The sequence below is a fragment of the Halyomorpha halys genome, unplaced genomic scaffold (assembly GCF_000696795.3).
Source record: "Halyomorpha halys isolate HHAL.00 unplaced genomic scaffold, Hhal_1.1 Scaffold646.1, whole genome shotgun sequence".
In the NCBI taxonomy this organism is placed as follows: domain Eukaryota; kingdom Metazoa; phylum Arthropoda; class Insecta; order Hemiptera; family Pentatomidae; genus Halyomorpha; species Halyomorpha halys.
Window position 1 is genome coordinate 129532 of NW_027111017.1, and position 7696 is coordinate 137227.

Consider the following 7696-nt stretch of genomic DNA (forward strand, 5'->3'; position numbering starts at 1 on the left):
AATAATTAAAAAAAAAAAAAAATCTTCACGACATAATCCATTCCTAATATCTCCATAGCTATACACACCACAAATTCGCTAACAATACAACAGTTTTCTCTCAACATAATAATAGCTAGAAATACCATTGGTAGCACTCTAATGCCGTTTACTTCAGGTCTTGTGGCCATCTCCTTTTCAGACGCCTCGGAGGATTGTTAGGAATAGCAGAGGTAGCAAGGTTAGAAACTAGTGGGTTTGGGTAGTTAGAAAATTTATAATGGAAGAATTGATATCTGGTTCGTGCTAGATCGGTTACATATGGAACATTAAGGTCTTTATGGATGATTTTATTTCCGACAAAGTAAGTAGCATTGAGGATTTTACGAAGGATTCTAGATTGTAATAATTGGACACGAAAGGAATTCGAAGGGTTAGGAGAGCCCCAAAGCTCGACTCAGTATGTCCAGATCTTAATACAGTCATGTAGATCAGTCTTTTTAAATGTTTGCTGTAATAATAAGTGCTGTAATAGTCGGAATCAACGTGCAGTTTCCGGTCTTTTCAGTCTTGTGTGAGGATTCGAAGTTAGTTGTTTGTTCAGATGAAGTCATAGGTAGCGGATCTGTTTTACAGGGGTAAGAGCAACATCAATAAAGGATACTGTAGTGCAGTTTGTAGGTTTACGACGAAGGGTAAAGGTGATTTGACAGGATTTAAAATCTAAATTGAAACCAGAAATAATTATTGTTATTTATAATATAATACTCAGGCACTATTGATGTCTGGGGGGCAGCATCCCTTACGAAAACGAAAAAATCACAATCATTTCAAAATAAGGTCCCAAGAATCGCAGTAGATACCCCCAGGTTTGTAAGAAATAGCCAATCGCATCAATAACTCACAACTTTGGAAAGAGTTGTAAATAATTAGGAGTGCCTTTTGCACGGAACAAACCCCCCTCACCATTATCAGTTGTTAAACATAAAATACTTACTTTTATATTAACCATGTAAGGCCTACCAGGCCGATCTGGTATTGAATAAGACTAACGGGAATTCGTACAGTGTCGTCTCTTAATTTGCTCACACCAAATGAGAAACGTTTGTTTGCAAAAGTCGTGTTTTTCAAACAAAACCAAAGTCTGCCAGTAACATTTGCTACAGAACCCACACTTACTTAATCCATCACCGCCTGGAAAGACTCCACACGCGGGAGTTGTTCTTCCTAAAGCTTTCCACGGAACTCATAGTGTCCTATCAGGATCTGCGAGACCCAATTATCTGGGAGGATCCATCCCGTTTTGAATCTTGAATGAAGTGTGCAGGAGAACTTTCGCGTTAGTGGCGCCAAAAATATGGCTCACCAGCCCACTTTTGAAAAATCTACCATATTATGCCATTCAACAATGATCTCTCACCTCGCTACATTTTCTTCTTATCATATCGTCGAGATTTTTAATAACGTATTATTTTCCGTTTATACGAAATCCAATCCACTGTGAAGTTCTTTGTTGAATCAAGTGATGTTATCAGTTCAACAATAATTGTTAAGATAAAGGTTCACTTTGGATTCAGATAGTCATTGGGACGCAATTGTATTTAAGTTGATAAAGATTCGCAAAGGTCAAGTGTTAATTTAATCGCAAGTGTTAGATTAGATCTGATTACAGAACCCATTAAGAAATCGAATTCAACTTTAAATAAGTAAGTACTTAACAGTTTCTCACTTGACAAATAAGTCAACAACTTCGCTGCCTTTCTAAGTCTTTTTCTGGTAGATAAAACTTTGAAAAGAAATTGTTTAAGGCGGTTTACACCGATGATAACAATGCTATTAATACTATTCTGTGAAATTTCAAAACATTTTATCACTTAAGTTGTGATGCGCCGTAATTCCAAAACAATTCAATACAGCATATATAATATTAATAATTGAATATATTGTAAATAAATAAATGAAACATATTGAATATATTGAATTGTAAATAAATGAATAATTGAATATATTGTGTTTGTTGTGTTTACACTTTAAAAAAAAACAGCGTAACATGGGTCTTATTAAAATGTCACTACCATCTTTCAAAGATTTTCTAAGTAAAGTGGCGATAACAATTTGTCGCTTAAGCAGTAATAACTCATAATCAAAGATCATCGAAAGAATTTCTGTACTTAAATAAAATCAACGTATCATTCTGGAGACTTCTCGTCTTTTTTAGATAAAAAAATCAATTAGACATTACTACCTAATAATTATTACATCAAGAGTTATGATGACACAGCTTCTTCGGTTTAACCAGAAGCCCAGATCATTTTTTTGTGTTAAAATATTAAAATGAGTGGTTAACTCAACACCACATGCAAGCAGGAGTGAGAAGAGGATAAAGAACAAATAGAAAAACAATTAAGATTCCGACACTCATTTTACAGTAAACTTAAATTCTCACATGTATACGTTCTACTCACCAATTCATCTTACAAATTAAAATTATATCTTTTTTAACATAGATTTCATTAAGTCAATAGTTAAAATTCACTTACCACTATTGAGCGAAACTGCAACATATTTGTTGTATTAATATGTTTTAAATTATATAATCAAGAATTTGAGGCTTCTTTATTATTTGTGTTGCTCAATTTATTTTATGACCTTAATCATACAGTTCACACCACTTATTCTACCGGCAATGAAAATTCATAATTAAATTCTAATATCTCCATTGACAGCTATAATTAGAATTAAAACAAGCCCTAACCTCGTTTTATAGCAAATCTATACATTCTATTCTAACTTTTAGAATTCTTTGGAGATGATTTTAGAATGAAGCATTAATTGTTATTATTTTATATGATATAAAATTTAGGACTTATGACGTATCACTGATTAAGTGGCGTATTGTTGATAACATTTACTTTACAATTCATTGAAAATGTTTATAAATGTCGCTTAAGAATTAGTGACATTATTGTAAGAAATAGCAATGTTAATAAAACAGTAAACATCGGAATTTAAACGCCACTTAAAACAATAGATTAAAATCGTATGAGTGAGTGCTTTAGTACTTTTTTTAAACTGTTGTGTCAGATAAAAACCTCATAGAAATCTCTTAGTATTTTTTAATTTTATTATTTAGATCGTACGTTTGATTACTATTATTAGTTATGTTTCTACTATCAATAAATAGTTTTCTGTTGTTGGAGCATTATTTCTCTGATAAATCATTGATGATAATTACAACTACACTGATACCGTGCGTAGCCATAGTGACGTATCTAAAAAGTTCTAAAAATATTGTGTTTTAATTGAACGGGGGTTCCACGATGACAGCGATAGTGACAGTAACAGTGATAGCGGAAGCTATCGCAGCCACCAGAACCATGTAATTCAACATTTTCTATCATACTATCAGGATTTGCTTGATAGATGGTAGTATAATCAAGAATCTGCGTATTCACGATAAACTGTGCATGCGCGACTGTCACTTTCACCCAACATCGTTAAATCTCCACTTTATGATTCCAGGTATAAATTAGTATTTAATTTCTAAATTCGACTTAGTCAATTGATCGTTTTCCATTCTTAATCACATATTCACTTAAGCTTTTTAGCGTTACGAAGAAAAGAGAAAACCACGCCAATAGATAGCTAGAAAGAAAATCAAATTCAGCAAAATTGGCAGATATACTAGTTCTGCTTTGTCTATTTCCTCCTTTATTTGTAGTTCTAATACCCTTCCAATCTTTACATCCCGTATCTTCGACTACCTTCTGTCCTCCCAATTCCGGAAGAATAACAATTGAAAAAGTTTCAAAAAAGATTTATATATTTTCTGTATTTTATGTCTCAGTTTTTCGTTTATAATTGTAAATATGTACATTAGCAGAAATTGTACCTTTTAATTTATTATTTTTTTAGTTTAATTGTATTTGATTTTTTTTCTTTTTATTTATTTTCAGAATTCATCTTATGTTTGATGATATGACATGTGATTTTATTTTATTTTTTCTATCATTATTTTATATATTCTGTTAATTATTGTTGTTTATTGGTATCTTATCTAGTTCATTGTTTTATTTTATTTTATGACGTTTTGTAATTTCATCTTTATTCTAGCTCTAAAGCCTAATTTTGATGCCTGTATATTATTCTAAGGGGATCAATCCCAGAATAAATATAAAAAATATTATTATTATTATATTATTCTTTTATTTAAACAAATTTTATTTCCAATTTTCTTCGAAATTTCACTACTTCCTGTCTGTTTTAAAGGTGAGATAAGTAAGGTTAAACGCGGGGGGGTTCACCCCGGTTTCAAATTTTAGCCTCTTTTTCAATGTTTCTCGACAATTTTTTTTACTTATGTCCCCTCTTCCTGTTTTGAATAAATGTTCTTATCCTTATAAGACCGTCACTATATCGGGGATCAGAATGGGGGATTTGCTGGGAACGATTCCAAATTTGGACAAAACAAAATGTTGCAATGCAATATACATATAGTAGTTAATATTTAAATTACTGTAAATTGTATGAAATAATTTTTCATGTATTTAACATTATTTAACAAACTTTTGATTACAGCTGTGATATCATCACAGGCTGGATTTTCTTATGATTTCATAATTTATTTCAGAGTGATTTTCAAATCTTTATCTAAAAATATGTATGCATATATTAATAAAAACAATTAAACCTATTTTAATATCACTAGTGTGGAGAAAAGTGCTTAGTGAGCATTTTGATCAAAGAAGACATTTCATAATTAGAAGAAATGTTTTTATTGCTATTTTTAGTTACAATCTCCCATATCTTTCACTATCTAACACTCATATTAGTTTAACTTATTCGACCTTCATTTGAATATATATTTTTATTATTTAGTTCTGTATTTGTTTACACGTTTTGCACTAATTTTAAAATGTCTCAAGTCCTTAATACGTTTTATGTTTCGATTTCTTCCACACAGGTTTATTCCTTCACGAATGTTGCCGTTACCAGGATATTTTCAAACTGTCACATATGATAGAATTAAGGAAAAAAATTATCAATTTCAAATTTGGTTTAACTAGTTCCAAAAACTCGCAAGTGGAATAAAAAACAGCTATTTAAGCTTAATTTGTGAACAATAATTTAAATTTGAAGGGAATCCTATCGTGAGTTTTTTTTAATGATTGATATTTACAACTGTATAAAAAATACAACAAGTAAATATGATCATAATGACATAATGATATGATACAGCATTTAGAGAAACTACCCAGTAGTAGAACTTTAAAAACATTTTACAATATAAGGTCACGAGGCCATCTTATTTTCAGGCGCCTCGGAGGATTGCCAGGAATGGAAGAGGAAGCAAGGTTAGAAACTAGTGGGTTTGGGTGTTAGGGAGTCGTTAGGTTAAACACATATTTAAACTGTAACTCTAGTTTTAAGTATTCTAAAAATACAGTATATTAAAAAACAAATTATTCACCCACAAAAATATAAAAATTATTCTTGTACATTCCATACTTATTTAAAGAAATAAAATTTTGGTCAAAAAAAAGTCTTTTGGCCTCTGGGGAGAACGACAAGCCTTACTGCAAGAAAATTCGAAGAACCTGTTCAAGTTCCTAAGGGAGAACAATCTTTTTCGAGAAATGTAACCACGGTGAATACGGTGCTTCTAACCCTGGAGTTGTATACGGCACCTAAAAATTAAGCAAAGAATAATAATAAAGAAATAAATATACTCTAATGTATATATAAATATTATTTAAAGTTTTTTAGGTGGAATTGTCCCCTTAAATCCATTGAATTGTTTAGTGTATCATTTTATATTTTTGATAATAAATTGAAAAACAATAAAAATTGGAAATAAAATTGAAAAAAATTATTTAAATTTTTTTTTTTTTTTTTAATAATTTATTTATTGATATTTACAACAATTTACAATTGAAATTATTACAAAACATTCAGTCAACAATACATCTAACTTACTTTTCAATAGAAAAACGCTTAAAGCATAAAATCTAATAAAGTCTAAGACCACCGCAATGTTTTGAGAAAATTCAATCAAACAGCATTTCAAATAAATTTTTATTATAACAAATGTATATAAAATAATAAAATTTTAATACTTCAGCAGCATTAACTATATTTTTAGTTATTTCTCCTTGTGTAAGTATAAACAGGTAACACCATATATTACAGCAGATAAAGAAGGGCTCCTATTTATCAAGTCTTAATGGTTTTACCCCTAGCTCAAAGACGGTTTTAATCCCTGAAATAAAACAAATAACAGATTTATTCATTTATTCCACTTCGTTTAAGGGGGAAAAACATGGGAAACAGATAGCAGCAAAAAATATTTGAACATATAAAATTAATTTTTAATTAATTTTTAAATTAATTTTTATTTTAATTAATTTAAATTTAATTAATATTTTAATTTTTTCATTAATTTTGAATTAATTTTTAAAATTTATTTTAATCAAAACACAGACTGTTATAAACCGTAATTTTTAACGTTTGAACTCCCCTAAAATACTAAAATAACTAATAAAAATATTTAATGTACCTGGTAATGAATCAAAAAATAATTGAAAGTTTTTTTCACCATGATTTATATTCTAATCAACTTTTTTAATCATATTTTTAATGAAAATATGACTTGTTTTGCTACATAATATTAAAATAAATGTGTAATCCATCAAAAGAAAATTCAGGCTGAGGTAATCAATTTGTAATTTCAATTTTCTTCATAATTATTTGTTGGAAAACGCATTATGTATCCATTATCCATTAAAAGTTCAAATATACAGATATAGTTTGCAATAACAATAGTTATGCTAATATTATTCCTAAAATCAAATTCTTTGACTTATATATTGGAGCACCTTTAATTTACAACATTTGTTCTTGATAATGACAAATAACAAAATGCCTAATTTAACTTTCCCATGACTCTTATTTTTCATAAGTTGATTATAGGACACGACATAACATAGAGTTAAAACAATTTAATTAATACATAGGTAGTGCATTTTCTAAAAAAATAATTATAAACTAAATTTAAACTATTAATTGATTATATCGGCCTGAATTTATGTTTGATGGACATGCAACCTACTAAGGGTTACAATCTAAATTAATTCCTCATTATTATTAATAACTTTACATCAATTCAATTTAGGATTGTAGTATGTTTATTCAATTTCCATTTTTATTGATATAATAGTATACGTAAATACGTCAAAATGTGTTTCCCTTAAAAGAGCTTAGCTCAAAATGAAAATTCGTACAAAACTGAAATTTGGCAAGTGTAAGCATGGGATTTTACAGCTACTTGCCATTTAAGAGAATCAACCAACAGAAAATAACACTTAAGAGAATCTATTTTACACTTTTTTATGATTTCCTCAAGCGCCCTTACTCATCCCCTACTGGCTTTTAATGCCAGTAAAGTGGTGAGAGAGAAGAGCCGAGAACTTCCGGAGTTCTGCTCTCACTTCCACTAGTGAGAGGAAAAGCTCGGTTTGGAGACCCCCAGGCTAAATCTCAATACTGTAAATAGGAATTATTGTGTTTAAGATGTTATTTTACTTAAACTTTAAATTTATTTTTTCTATTTCTTATCATTTAATTTAAATATATATATATTTGTAAATAAGGGGTAAATGAGCTTCTATGATCCCTGTTACCAATGTCTATAAATATAAGACAATGTTATATTGCACAT

At 29.4% G+C, this 7696-nt stretch overlaps 1 protein-coding gene across 3 annotated transcripts in view; it reads left to right on the forward strand.

Moving 5' to 3' along the window:
- Positions 1–7696, forward strand: part of LOC112210929 (probable histone-lysine N-methyltransferase set-23) — a 179003-nt gene that overhangs the window by 101004 nt on the left and 70303 nt on the right. Inside the window, exon 1 of one of the 3 annotated variants that reach the window (XR_010843878.1) lies at positions 1580–1685. The exons of 1 other annotated variant lie outside the window; for it this stretch is intronic. The gene's annotated coding sequence lies outside the window, so the exon portion shown is untranslated. Of the gene's footprint in view, positions 1–1579; positions 1686–3337; positions 3502–7696 lie in introns of those variants that run through there. One more of the 3 variants, XR_010843881.1, reaches the window with a different exon arrangement.